This window comes from Scyliorhinus canicula, chromosome 6 (assembly GCF_902713615.1).
Source record: "Scyliorhinus canicula chromosome 6, sScyCan1.1, whole genome shotgun sequence".
NCBI classification, from domain to species: Eukaryota; Metazoa; Chordata; class Chondrichthyes; order Carcharhiniformes; family Scyliorhinidae; genus Scyliorhinus; species Scyliorhinus canicula.
Window position 1 is genome coordinate 31,196,644 of NC_052151.1, and position 12,681 is coordinate 31,209,324.

Consider the following 12,681-nt stretch of genomic DNA (forward strand, 5'->3'; position numbering starts at 1 on the left):
CGGGAGCTGATGTGCCTCTTCTGGTGTCTCCCACCTTCCCTGTTATCTTAAGTAAAGGGGCATGTTTAGCACAGGGCTAAATCGCTGGCTTTGAAAGCAGACCAAGCAGGCCAGCAGCACAGTTCGATTCCCGTAACAGCCTCCCCGAACAGGCGCCGGAATGTAGCGACTAGGGGCTTTTCACAGTAACTTCATTTGAAGCCTACTCGTGACAATAAGCGATTTTCATTTCATAAAACAAGAGATCGCTTTTGTTAAGATGGTTTCAGCTCCAGATTCCTTTGCGCTTGCACCAGATCCCATCTCATCTTCAAAAGTGGCAATATCCCATTGGCAATGAGCTAGGAGTGTTTTCTCCCCAATAGAACTTCAGTTCTGAAAGATGATATGTTGAGTGGGGAGAAGAGAGAATTCACTGAACTGGAGGCTACAAATCCACCTATCATAAACAAGCATCGCGGGCCTCCTTTTAGTTTTTAAACCTGCTAAAATCCTGAATTATAATATCATTCACAGCCATTGCGGGTAAAACAGATTGAATTTCCTCGTTTTATTCTTCCGCTGTCCTCAATTGAGCAACTTTTTCCATTGCATTCTGCATTTTTATATGATTTCCTCCTTATCTGTCCCAGGTGACTGGATAATACATTTCTAGATCCCTGCCACTCAGAGGCAGGAAAAATTTAACCCCACCGGTGTGTGAAACAAGATGATCAGTAAGGTCTGTGCAAAGGCTAATCTGCTATTCTAATATGCTATCCCAAGTTGTTTTTTTATAAATACCTGGGCATGAAAGGGTGTTCTTGATGATAAAATCTAGGTTTTGTACTCTCAGTAACAATCTCGAGTCTAGCTGCCAGTTTAAAGTTAAAAGTCAGAGACTTTCCTGAGGCTGGCTGCAGGGAATCTGGTAGATTTACTTTGGGGTGTAGCCACCGCGCAAATAGAATCATAGAAATTGCAGTGCAAAGTGCCACAGTGTGGGAGTCGGCAGCACTATCCTCTCCCCACAGCCCCCCCCCCCCCAACTCAATATCAAAAAAGTTTTGAGGGATTGAAGCAGTTTGGAATATAACCAAATTTGCCGAAAGCAGTTAACTTGCACACATTGCAAGGACCGGTGGCAAAGCCCTGTCTCGCTGCTGTCGACAGGCCTAATTTTGTACTCCCGGTAATAAACACACGTCTGTGATACTGAATAGGACAAACAGGAAAGAAAAAAAGAGCACACAAGCAAATCAATTCTCATTCATCAGATAAGAATGGAAGGTTTTCGAGTAAAAATAAAAGTTTAGCCCTCAGATGTTTCATTCTTGTCTACTTTCAACAAAAGACTGATGGCAGAGTGACAGCAGAAAAGCCATGTATTGTTGGAAGGGATTTTTAATCCTGGGAAACAAATATTTAGGAAGTTTGCGTATCCTTGACCGTGAACTCCTGCCTTCAGCAGCGGTTTATTATTCAGACTAATAACATTTGAGACACATCCATGAGCTTCTAAATCCATGACCCCCCCCCCCCCGAGGAAATGAATTACTTTCTGCAATTAATAATCCACAAATAAGATCATGAGAGTTTACATTCTCTGAGACTTGTAATTTCTCAGCATATGATTTCACTAGTGACTCATTAATTAGATGTAACTCTGGACATCCTCCTAATTATCAGTAAATATGGAATTTCAAGGGCAGCACGGTGGCGCGGTGGGTTAGCCCTGTTGCCTCACGGCGCCGAGGTCCCAGGTTCGATCCCGGCTCTGGGTCACTGTCCGTGTGGAGTTTTCACATTCTTCCCCGTGTCTGCGTGGGTTTCTCCCCCACAACCCAAAAGATGTGCAGCCTAGGTGGATTGGCCACGCTAAATTGCCCCTTAATTGGAAAAAATGAACTGGGCATTCTAAATTTGTAAAAAAAAAAAAATTCATCCCTCAACCTCCATATTTTCAATTGAAATGTTATCATGCACAAGTTTCACAATACTGTAATGTGAAGTTTTAGTTTTTTTTTAAAAAGCGCAGTAAAATTATTTTTGTGTTTTAATTAATTCCTTTTTAACCATTTTGGCACTAGTTAGACCGGACGTGCAATATTGTGAACAGCTTAGCTTTGGTCCCTTTATCCAAGGAAATTATACACTGCCATTGGAGACAGCCCAGAGAAGGTTCACTCGGTTGATCCCGGGAACGGAGAGATTTTCTTAAGAGGAGAGGTTGAGTAGTTTGGGCCTGCACTCACTGGAGTTTAGAAGAATGAGAGGCAACCTTATTGAGACATATAGGATTCTCAGGGGGCTTAACAAGGTACATGCTGAGAGAATGTTTTACCCTTGTGGGCAAGTCTAGGGCCAGAAGGCATAATCTCAGAATAAATTGTCGCCCATTTAAGGCACAGATGAGAAATTGCTTCTCTCAGAGGGTAGTGCATCTGTGGAACTATTTACTGCAGAGGGCTATAGAAGGTCGTTAAGTATGTTCAAGGCTGAAAGAGACAGATTTTTAATCAGTAAGGGAACCAAGAGTTATGGGGATAAAATAGGAAAGTGGAGTTTGATGAACATTATATCAGATGTCATGATCTCATTGAATGGTGGAGTAGACTCGACGTGCCGAGTGGCCTACTTCAGCTCCTATGGTCTTATAAAGCACCAGTAATTATGCCTTTGTGGCACATGGTTCAGTTTTAAGAGATATTTTGATTATAGGTTTATTCAACTTTCCCAGGAGTGAAAATGACAACAAGCCGGCGGATCACAAGCGAAACGTACTCCGAAGTGTGATAAGGCCAGATATAAACATCAGCCCAAGCCATCAAAATTACAAAGCTGCCAAATTCACTCCTGTCACAGCTAGAATGATCAAAACAATTGTCGCAATGTTCCAAAAGAAGTCTGGAACCAAGCAACAAGCCCCAAGAAGAATATTATAACTGTGAGTCAAATCTTTACTATCGTTTTACTGGAGGTAGGCAAAGGATGGTTCTATTTAACCATACAGTATTCTCAGGTTAACTGTGATGCCTTAGTTTAGGGAAAGGTTGCCTTACCCCAGACAGGAGGAAAGACAGCAAAGAATATGGGAATCATTACTGTTCGGTAGATTAATCGCATCCTGCTATGTGCAACTCTCATCAGCTACTGACTGCAGCAATGGAAAAATCTGCCCCTCAAGATGGTCTCCTCCTCCTCCCAGCTGAAGGACAAGATGCAGAGAAGATAATCAAAAGATAGAAGAATACCAAACAGAAAATGAACCATTCCATCATTTGAATGTGCCAATTACCCTGTAATAAACTTGTTTAATAAACTAAATTACAAGCAAATTACTGCGGATGCTCAAATCGGAAACAAAAACGGAAAATGTTGGATAATCTCAGCAGGTCTGACAGCATCTGTGGAGAGGAAAGGGAACCAACGTCTAGAATCTGGGCGAGTCTTCGCCAGCTGTTTATCTGCTTTAGCCACAGTGATTGGCTGTGTTTACAAGATTAACCATCTGTGTAAAACATCTGTAAAAGCTGGGTAACGTGCTCCATTCCAGGAACGAGGTGTGGGCTGGCTGCATTAAGGTTTCTCGGCCTCAGCCAGATTGCTATTTGTTTATTCTCACAGATATGTCTCTCAGTCGGACACTGGATTACATTTGTTCCAATTAAATTAAATATGGTGGCAAGTTACTGAAATTCTCAAAATGTTTAAGTTGCATTAAAGTTTTGCAAAAACAAGCGCAGTTTCCTGATTTAATATGTGGTTATTACTTTATCTGTATCAGGTAGTATGGGTAGCTACCATTTATGCAAACAAAAGTTCTAATTCTACAGCAAATATGTTGTCGTTCTTTGGATAAAAAGGCACAAAATAACCAAAACCAGACATTAACCATGCCCACACAATTTGGCTCGTGGATGTTGACCATCAATTTTGTTCAATATAAGTTTCAATAAATTATAAGTAGATAATTAATGCACACAGAATCGCTACAGCGCAGAAGGCGGTCATTCCGGTCATCGGGCCTGCACCAATCCTATGAAAGAGCATCCTACCTATGCCCACTCCCCCACCCTAGCCTTGTATCCCCAACTAACTTGCACACCTTAGAACACTAAGGAGCAATTTTTAGCATAGCCAATCCACCTAACCTGCACATCTTTGGGAGGAAAACGGATTATTAACCACTGTGCCACCCAACTCAAATTAATTTTAACAAAACTAAAGAAGAATGAATTTAGTCATGGACCAGCTTCGGATAAATGACCTTTTCCTGTTCCTATAAATCCTCATGATCTTTTTATGTGCTCTGAGAACTTTGTTAATTTTCACTCCAAGTCACCTCAATCAGCACAAGGCACAAAGCACCAGGCTGCATTTTACACCCTAAAGTGGCTGTCGTTAGTTCAAGGAGTAAATAATGGCCAGGAGAGGAGGCAGGAGCCAATTCTGTTCTCAGCTGACACCGATACACCTACACTCACCTACACTTTTTAGCAGGACTCATTGGATAGTGACAGGATTGGTTGATTTCCCCTCCATCTCCTGTACTTAATCTGGAACTGCAGAGAACAGTCAAAGCGCATAGTTATTATTGATGTGGACTACAGATGATTATACCTGTCAGCTAATTGCATGTCCGGGCCTTTATAATTTGTCATGGATGGTGCTGAGTGAAAGAGAGACAAAAGATTTGTAAATAGCTTATGTAGCTACAGATGCAACAAGAGATTTGGAACGCGTCTGTTAATTTACAAGGAAATGCATTTCTCGTGTGACAAAAACACCAAGAGCTTTGGCAGCTTCTTGCTGATCAGGAATGGACAAGTTGAGAGTTTGGCTCAATAAAATTAATCTTAAATTAGGCAAACACCATTTATCTTAGCCTTGAGCTATGCAGCTACTGGTAACGTACATCTTATACAATATAGATCAGAATAACTAAGTCTCAGTACAGACAATGCCCCGAGGCCCAAAACGGTGAATCTAAGTGACTCACTCACAGAACAACAGTACAAGATACTGGTTACAATGTTTATGTCAGGGCGGATCCTATTAAATCAAAGTGGTTATTAAACCGGGGCAATTTTATGGATAAGGCAGACTCTCCCAGCAGGCACATAAGCTAACAGCAATGATTTCTGCTGAGTATCAAGAGGAGGGAATTTAATTTAGTTTTCCTTTTAAAAAAAGAGATTTCTTTCATTTATATTTCATCATGGGGAATGTGTTGACACATGTCCAAGGGAGACATGTCCTGCCAGTGGAGACATGATGTCTTCCCAGACCCACTTTAACACACAGGTGCAATTAAAATAAATGACTCTCATTGTTGCAAAGAAGGTTAAGCCTTTCAGCCATTTACATCCACAGTGAACTAAGTCCATTCTTTGTCTTTTCTGTGCCCCTTTATGTATCTGTAATTATTCCCCCAACATATCATTAGTTTGTCTGGAGTAAAAACTATGATATAAAATTACAAATTTCAAATGCAAAATGATTCATGTCAATTTAAAAATTGAAGTCATTAGCATCGGCAGCTTTTGTTTGGATCAGATGGAGGACCCATTAATATTTAACTGATGATGTTAATGTTAGTCTAGAGGAAACCTGCCACAGATTGGATTCTGTTAAAGGGGCTATATGCATGCTAACACTCCAGTCCGATGTTGAGAGCGTGCCTTGTGTTGAGAGCATCACTATTCGGCTGAATGAGACCTTGAAGTTTAGGTCCACTCTTAACAGGTGAACAGCAAATTGATAAATAGAGCAAGGAAGTAGTTCCATAAACTGGACAACATTTCTCTCTAAGCCAATATCACTAAAGAACAGGTCCTCTGGCTCTTCATCTCACAACTGCTTGTGGGAACTCTAAAAGTGCACGCAATCCCCTACATTTACTTATAGAATAGCCACTGCCCATCAAAGCAAGTCATTTTTAAAAATATAAATTTAGAGTGTCCAATTCATTTTTTCCAATTAACGGGTAATTTAGCGTGTTCAATCCACTTTCCCTGCACATCTTTGGGTTGTGGGGGTGAAACTCACACAAACACAGGGAGAATGTGCAGTGCTTCCACTGCACCACCGTGCAGCCCCCATCAAAGTAATCCATGAAGTGCTTTCAGTATTTTTTTAAAGCACGATGAAATTGAATTGTAAATGCAAGTTCATATAACTATTCAAAATGTTCTCTCCTTGGTTCTGCAATATCTAATCCTGCCAGATCAAAGGGCAGAGGCTGAGTCCGCATCAGATGTATCATCCTGTCAAGAGTTAGGACCATTTGACCCAAGGGCGGGGGGGGGGGGGGGGGGGGGGAGAAAGAGAGGGAGAGAGAGAAAGAGAATCAGATGTTTTCCTATCCTCCTTCAACAAAGCATTTTGTAACTATTTTAGACCACGTCTCCTCTTGTCACTCTACCCCAACCCCCTTACTCAGCGTGGCTGTACCTGGAAATGTCATGTTCTTTTCAAATAAACATACAGCGTAGAACCTGTTGAGACATCAGGGGCCTCGCACGAGAGACCGCGCTGTCTTGCTTCAGAAATTCCCACGAAACAACTCAACCAGGCATGCCTACTCCAAGCTGTTGGGACAGTTAAGAGGCCGTCGGCTGCTCTTGTGCTCAGTGGCGCCAGAGGGGAGGTGGCGGCTGCTGCAGAAAAAGCAGTTACCGGAGTCCTGGGTCCGTGGAGCAACCTAGGCCACAGGGTGGGTGGTACAGGGAGAGGGCTGTCGGAAGGTCAGTAGCAAGAACATCCTTCCGGATGTCGAGTCCCTAGATCAGGCATCAATCGAAGTACCACCCCCCCCCCCCCCCCCCCCCATGCCCAAAAGGTCACAGGCTGGCCACACGGTTTTAAGCTACTGTGCATGCCACATGCTGACAGGTCCATCAACAGCCCAGGTAGGACAGGGCCTTTAAGTGGTCATTAATTTGCCACTCAAGGGCCTCGAGGCAGGAAATGTCAAGCAAGAGCCTTCCTTTTTAAAAAAAAAATTTAGGAGTAGCCAATTATCTTTTTTCCAATTAAAGGGGCAATTGAGCATGGCCAATCCACCTACCCTACAGTGCAGAAGGAGGGCAGTCGGCCCATCGGAAAGAACATGCCTCCACCTTATCCCCGTAAACCCAGTAACCCGACCTAACCTTTTGTACACTAAGGGGCAATTTAGCATGGCGAATCCACCTAAGCTACACATTTTTTTGGACTGTGGGAGGAAACCGGAACACCTGAAGGAAACCCATGCACACACGGGGAGAAAGTGCAAACTGTGACCCGGGACCAAGCTCGAACCCAGGTCCTCAGTGCTGTGGGCAGCAATGCTAACCACTGCACCACCTTGCTGCCCTAAGCAAGAGCCTTCCTGCCCAGAACTTTGATGGAGGAGGGTAGGCAGCGAGGTTCTGGTACACCATTATCCCAATTAATCACATGCCCTTCCCACCTCTAGGCTCATCACCGGTGAGAGCAGAACATTCAACACGCACTATCAGAAACTTTTTTTTTAAATGCTGGTGAGTGTATGACCTATTGCTGCATGAATGGAATATGAAAACCTCTATAACCCATGTGCTTCAGAGTTTTTTGAGAGACCACCCATATTAGCGTCTTCACTGTGAAAAAAACCGTAAACAATATAACTGTTACAAAGTACAGAACAGAGGAACTCGGAACTCAAAAGGCAGCACTGTCATTAACACAAAATAGTCAGTAGAATGGGAACTAAACACAACTTCCTCAGGGCTTCTCCCAATTCATGCTGTCCCATTTCTGTGGGAACTCCGCTAAGGTTACAGCAAGGGAGTGAAAGAAACCAGGAAAAAATCCCTCCCCATCACCACTCTCCCCACCATTATCTCCAATGATACCAATTTAAAAGGCAGCTTGCAGAGATTTATAACTGAGGGATTCAATTTCAAATGATCAAGATTGTTGGACTTAGCACGTACACATTGTGCCAATGTGCACAAACACACACATTTAAAAAGCACTTTCAAAGGAAATTGCAGAAATAGATTTTTTACAAATGTACCGTGGGTCAGGTCAACCTCAGCAATGTAGTGTTTGCGTGTTTTAATAGCACAATTAGCCCAAATTCAATGTGTTTCATTGATGGTAGCCAAAGCACATACTAAGCGTGAGGTAGTCGTAAGCTGCAGATTTCTACAGCTATCTTATCTAACACATTTGATGGGTTATCTAAACTAATAACTCGGAAAAACGCGCACACATCTCCTGCTCTCAGTGAATAAGAACTAATCTCTGGGGAAACAGGAAAGTCTTACCCGCTGGAACTTATTGACAGATCACAACAAAAAATGCGAGTTGAACAGCCAGTATTACTTTGGCGCTAGCGCAAAATTATGACTCCTGATAAAGTCCTCATGGGACGTGGATGTCATTGGTATTGCCGGTTATCTGTTGCCCATCCCTAGTTGTGCTGAGAGGTTGGTGGGGTTAACGTTCTTGCTTAACTACTGATAATGTTTACATACAACTGAGTGGCTTTGCGAGCTGCCAAGCTGATGTGGGACTAGGCCTGATTGAGTAATGGCATTTTTTCCATAAAGGAACACTAGAGAACTGGTCGAGCTTTTTCCTTAAACGACTTGCAGCTTCGAGGTCGCTTTTTTCCCCCTTCTAAAACCGAAACTTCCCAGAAATTTTCAACCAAATTAAAATCCACAAATCGCCACGGTGGGACGCAGATTTCCCGGTCCCCAGGTCCCTCTGATCAATGGCATGTCTAACAGTAAACCCCAACCACCCTCAACGACAACAAAATAAAAAAGGGAATTGCAATATAAGGAACATCAACACACATTAGTCATCTTATCATTCTGACTCCGAAGGGGTGTGGGGAAGAGAGAAAAAAAAAAACCAAGACCACATCAAAAAACTTCAAACTAGTTTAGAAAACACAGGCATCCTCTGAAGCTTCCTTATGCTGCTGGCTTCAGATATCAAAGCAGGAAGTAGTGTGCAAGTACTATCCGAAAACGCACACACACAAAAAAAAGCTAACCTGCCTATCAAAATCGAAAAAGTAAAAAAAAAAATACTGCCGGTTTGAAAATCTGAAATTGTAATACAAAAATGATGGGAAACACTCAGCAGGTGAACCACCCAGCTACAGATGCTTACCTGATCTGCTGAGCATTGGGAACATTTTTAATTTGTTTTAATTACGCATTAGAATTGTTTTACGCAGCAGTGCAGTGGAGGGGGATAGTGGAGGGATAATAATACAAAATATGTTGCCACCGCCATCCCCTCCCTCAAAACCAAAGACTTAAAAAGAAAAATAGGTTCCCATCTTTTCATATTTTTCATCTTTCCAGCCACACCCCCCCCCCCCCCCCCCCCCCAACCCCAAAACAAAAAAGAGGCCAGGAGTTGTATTTAACCAGCAAATTCTCTTTTGGCTTGGATCTCGTCCTGGAGAAAGGCACCCGGGAACAGTCAAATATGCCGATCTCACTCAGGTTACTGAGGTAGACACGCAAGGCTCTATATAATCTGAAAAATGCAGTTTTATTCCCTGCTTGTTAGTGATTGCCGGAACCAGACCTCAGTAGACGGTTTTCATACCTACGCCAAATGAAGCGGGCGCTTAGGAGAAATCCAAACCTATCTGAAGGTGTACTTCAGGTTGAAAGTCTTCCACCTCCTGCTAGAATGGCATTCCCCTTTAAGTGGAAAGTGAGAATATAATTATTATTATTCCCCCATCCCCACTGTACCCTTCAAAAAATTTACATTGCTGTAAACAGTACCTGCTAAATTTCACACAGTTCAATGAATGCTTGAATTTTACCAACAATCAACAGCTAACTATTCAGTCAAGTAAAAGCCTTGATGCATGCACTTCTGTGTTTTGTCATAAAATTCTTGGGTCTCAATTTTCTACCAACATTTCCTGGAAACTTTGCTATGTCAACTGTCACAATGCATTTGCTGGCACTAGTCACTAGGTGGCTCTGTGGTTTCTTAGGCCTCTTAGTTGCATAAATTCCCCCCCCCCCCCCCCCCCCAAGTGCCGTTACATTTGTCCACATTTGTGGAAACCAGTACTAAATGGAATCATGGCGAGGTCCCCCAAGTGAGGTAATTAGTTCCCAGGCGCCGGGAGAATCCAGCCATTCCACTCCTTTAAATAGGAGGACGAAATCCAGATTGCGACATCATGAGATCGCTAAATCTCATGAGGCATTTCGAGTGTCGCAAATCTCGCAAGAGGCCTCTTGCAAGATTCAGTGGCCTCGTTGTGTCACCAAGTAGGGCGTGATGGGGCCGTTGAATTGTGTCTAATATATTTTGAGAAGAAAACCAAAGTATGAACACCCAATGGTGCAATTGGGATACTTAGTTTAATTACATATATTCTGCTAACTAGTATCAAGAAAACTGTACACTGTATGGCTGGGTCTGCAAAATGCCCATTTAGGTGCCCATTATTAAAAGGAAATTAAACCCATAGAGAACACATTTGCGAGATTGCCAATGATAGGCATTTATAGTTATGAAGAGTGCCTTCAGATGGTAAGAGAAGGTGAAATTTGAAACTCAAGAGGTTTTTGATGGGGTCATTGGGGAAAAGATATTTTTCTCTACTTGGGGACAGTAATGAAAAAATAACCAATTTTAGATCGTCACGGAGAGAATTGCAAGAGAAATTAGAGAAATGTTTATTTGCAAAGAATGCTTTTCAGCAGCACTGATTTAAGCAGAGGACATTGCATTTTCTACAGAAAAGTGGAGCAGAGGAAGATACATTGCCTCAATGTACACTTGGGGCAGAGGGATATTCTTGGAAAACAGCATATAGAATGGACCAAGTGGCCTCCTCCAGTGTTGCAAACTTCTAGGATCCTATTGTGCCATTCCTACATGTAACTGCAAAAATCCAAGACAAAGCATTAGCATAACCTACAGAATCTCTATGCCAGCATTGACTGATTGGAGGTGTACTCTTGTGGTTTTGGACATCATCAATGACTCAAGTCAGTTTTCAGCTTTGCAATTCCCTTCAAAACATCCACCATTCTCTATTGATCACAACAGCATCTGTTTCTCCACTTGGCTTTATCTTATGCCAAAAGTATGCTGGCTACAATTGTTGAGAATCAGAGAATATTTCATACAGCTTGAAGCTGCCAGCAATGCTGCGCAAAAGTTAATCTGACAAGACAAATTTGAGAGGCAGTTTGCTTACGCTTGATTGATCACAAAGGTAGTAACAAGGACAGAGGGGCATCTGTCTTCCCCTCACACAGCATTACAGGAGCAGATTACATTAAATTCACGCCTCGTACAACACAGAAGGTAAACTCCCACTTTATAGAGCAGGGGGCAAAGGTGTTTGAAAGTTCACCCCAGGCATAATTTTAGCAGAAACGCCACACAATCCAATAGTTTGAGGTTTTGGGTTTGATCCTCTGTCTGTGTTGACTTAGCTGAGCTATACCAGAGACAGCTCCAGGGGCATTGCATTAAGCATCAGGGAGTTAGGGAGAGGGAAACTGGCCAAAATTCCTAGTCCTCCTTACATCTCAGAGTGTGTGTCAGGCTCAGCTCTGATGTCCCGTGCGGTCAAATCCCAAATCACATTCACTGGCAAGGCTCAAACATGGTATTGGAAAATATCCAATCTTTTCAGAGAGAGGATGGAGAAAATTGACAAGGAGCAACAAGTCCTAGCTTTGCTTTCATTATGAACGTAATCTGGAAATGGAGGACTCAGGATTTAAGTATGGCAAAGTTGAATTCATGAGATTACATCCTGCACAGATACGAGAGACTGAATGCCCATTCTCGACTGAAAAAAAAATCTTTTTTAAAAAAGGCTAAATTAATTTTGTTTTCTAACCCGAAGCCAGAACTTTAGAAGTATGTTCTAATCTGCAAACTTCTATCACCAAATACCAATTAAACTCTGACTAACCTCATCCTGTGTTTACTTAATACAATTGGACTTTGTGCCTGTAAAATGACTGGCCACTTAAAAACATCGCCACCTTAGAAACAGTCTAATACATTTGTGTTTCATATATTAAGGCTCCTGATTTCTCAAGAACAGCAGTATTATCTAGTTTACCACGAGCATCAATACAGGGCTTCTACATCAATATTCATAAATTTTACTGACCGACAACTGCCTCAAGCCTGACGTGCTTCTTTAAAATGAAAAAGAAATGACCTTCATTAAAGATAACGTGGTTTTTAAGGCAATTTTCTCCCCTTATGAGGCTCGCCCCTCTGTGTTACATCAACTTAAAATAACTACCTCATCCTAGTCCTCCGCTTCTCTAAGAACATTCACTCATAGGTTTGTAATAGCAGTTTATGTATAGCTTGTGGGAGAGTTTGACCTCTGCTCTACATCACCTCATAGCTACTTGAGGGGACTTTGACATTAATCCACATCTGACCGCCAGTAATGCGCAAGCATTTTACTTATTAAAGGAATGCTAATAATCAGCAGGGAATCATGAATCTGACTTTGAGTTGGCACGGTATATTAACTTTTCATATATTCACCCTCTAACCCCCTTACATTACCAACAATTTTGAACCGCTTCTCCTGGCTGACTTTGATCTTTTCCAATTCTGATATATATGCCTGTCCAATCCTCCCCCTCATTTTCTACTCCTGGCCTCACTCAATGTTTCTGCCTGCATCACACGCCA

The 12,681-nt window shown here is 42.3% G+C and overlaps 1 protein-coding gene and 1 long non-coding RNA gene across 4 annotated transcripts in view; one reads left to right on the forward strand and one right to left on the reverse strand.

Moving 5' to 3' along the window:
* Positions 1–3,719, forward strand: part of LOC119967071 — a 257,520-nt gene extending 253,801 nt beyond the window's left edge. Inside the window, exon 4 of the long non-coding RNA XR_005460910.1 lies at positions 2,720–3,719. This is a non-coding gene — a long non-coding RNA (uncharacterized LOC119967071). The remainder of the gene's footprint in view (positions 1–2,719) is intronic.
* LOC119967070 (bcl-2-like protein 11) overlaps positions 1–12,681 on the reverse strand; it is a 43,618-nt gene that overhangs the window by 5,404 nt on the left and 25,533 nt on the right. The window contains exon 4 of one of the 3 annotated variants that reach the window (XR_005460908.1): positions 3,042–3,187. The exons of 1 other annotated variant lie outside the window; for it this stretch is intronic. The gene's annotated coding sequence lies outside the window, so the exon portion shown is untranslated. Of the gene's footprint in view, positions 1–3,041; positions 3,188–9,582; positions 9,681–12,681 lie in introns of all 3 variants that reach the window. One more of the 3 variants, XR_005460909.1, reaches the window with a different exon arrangement.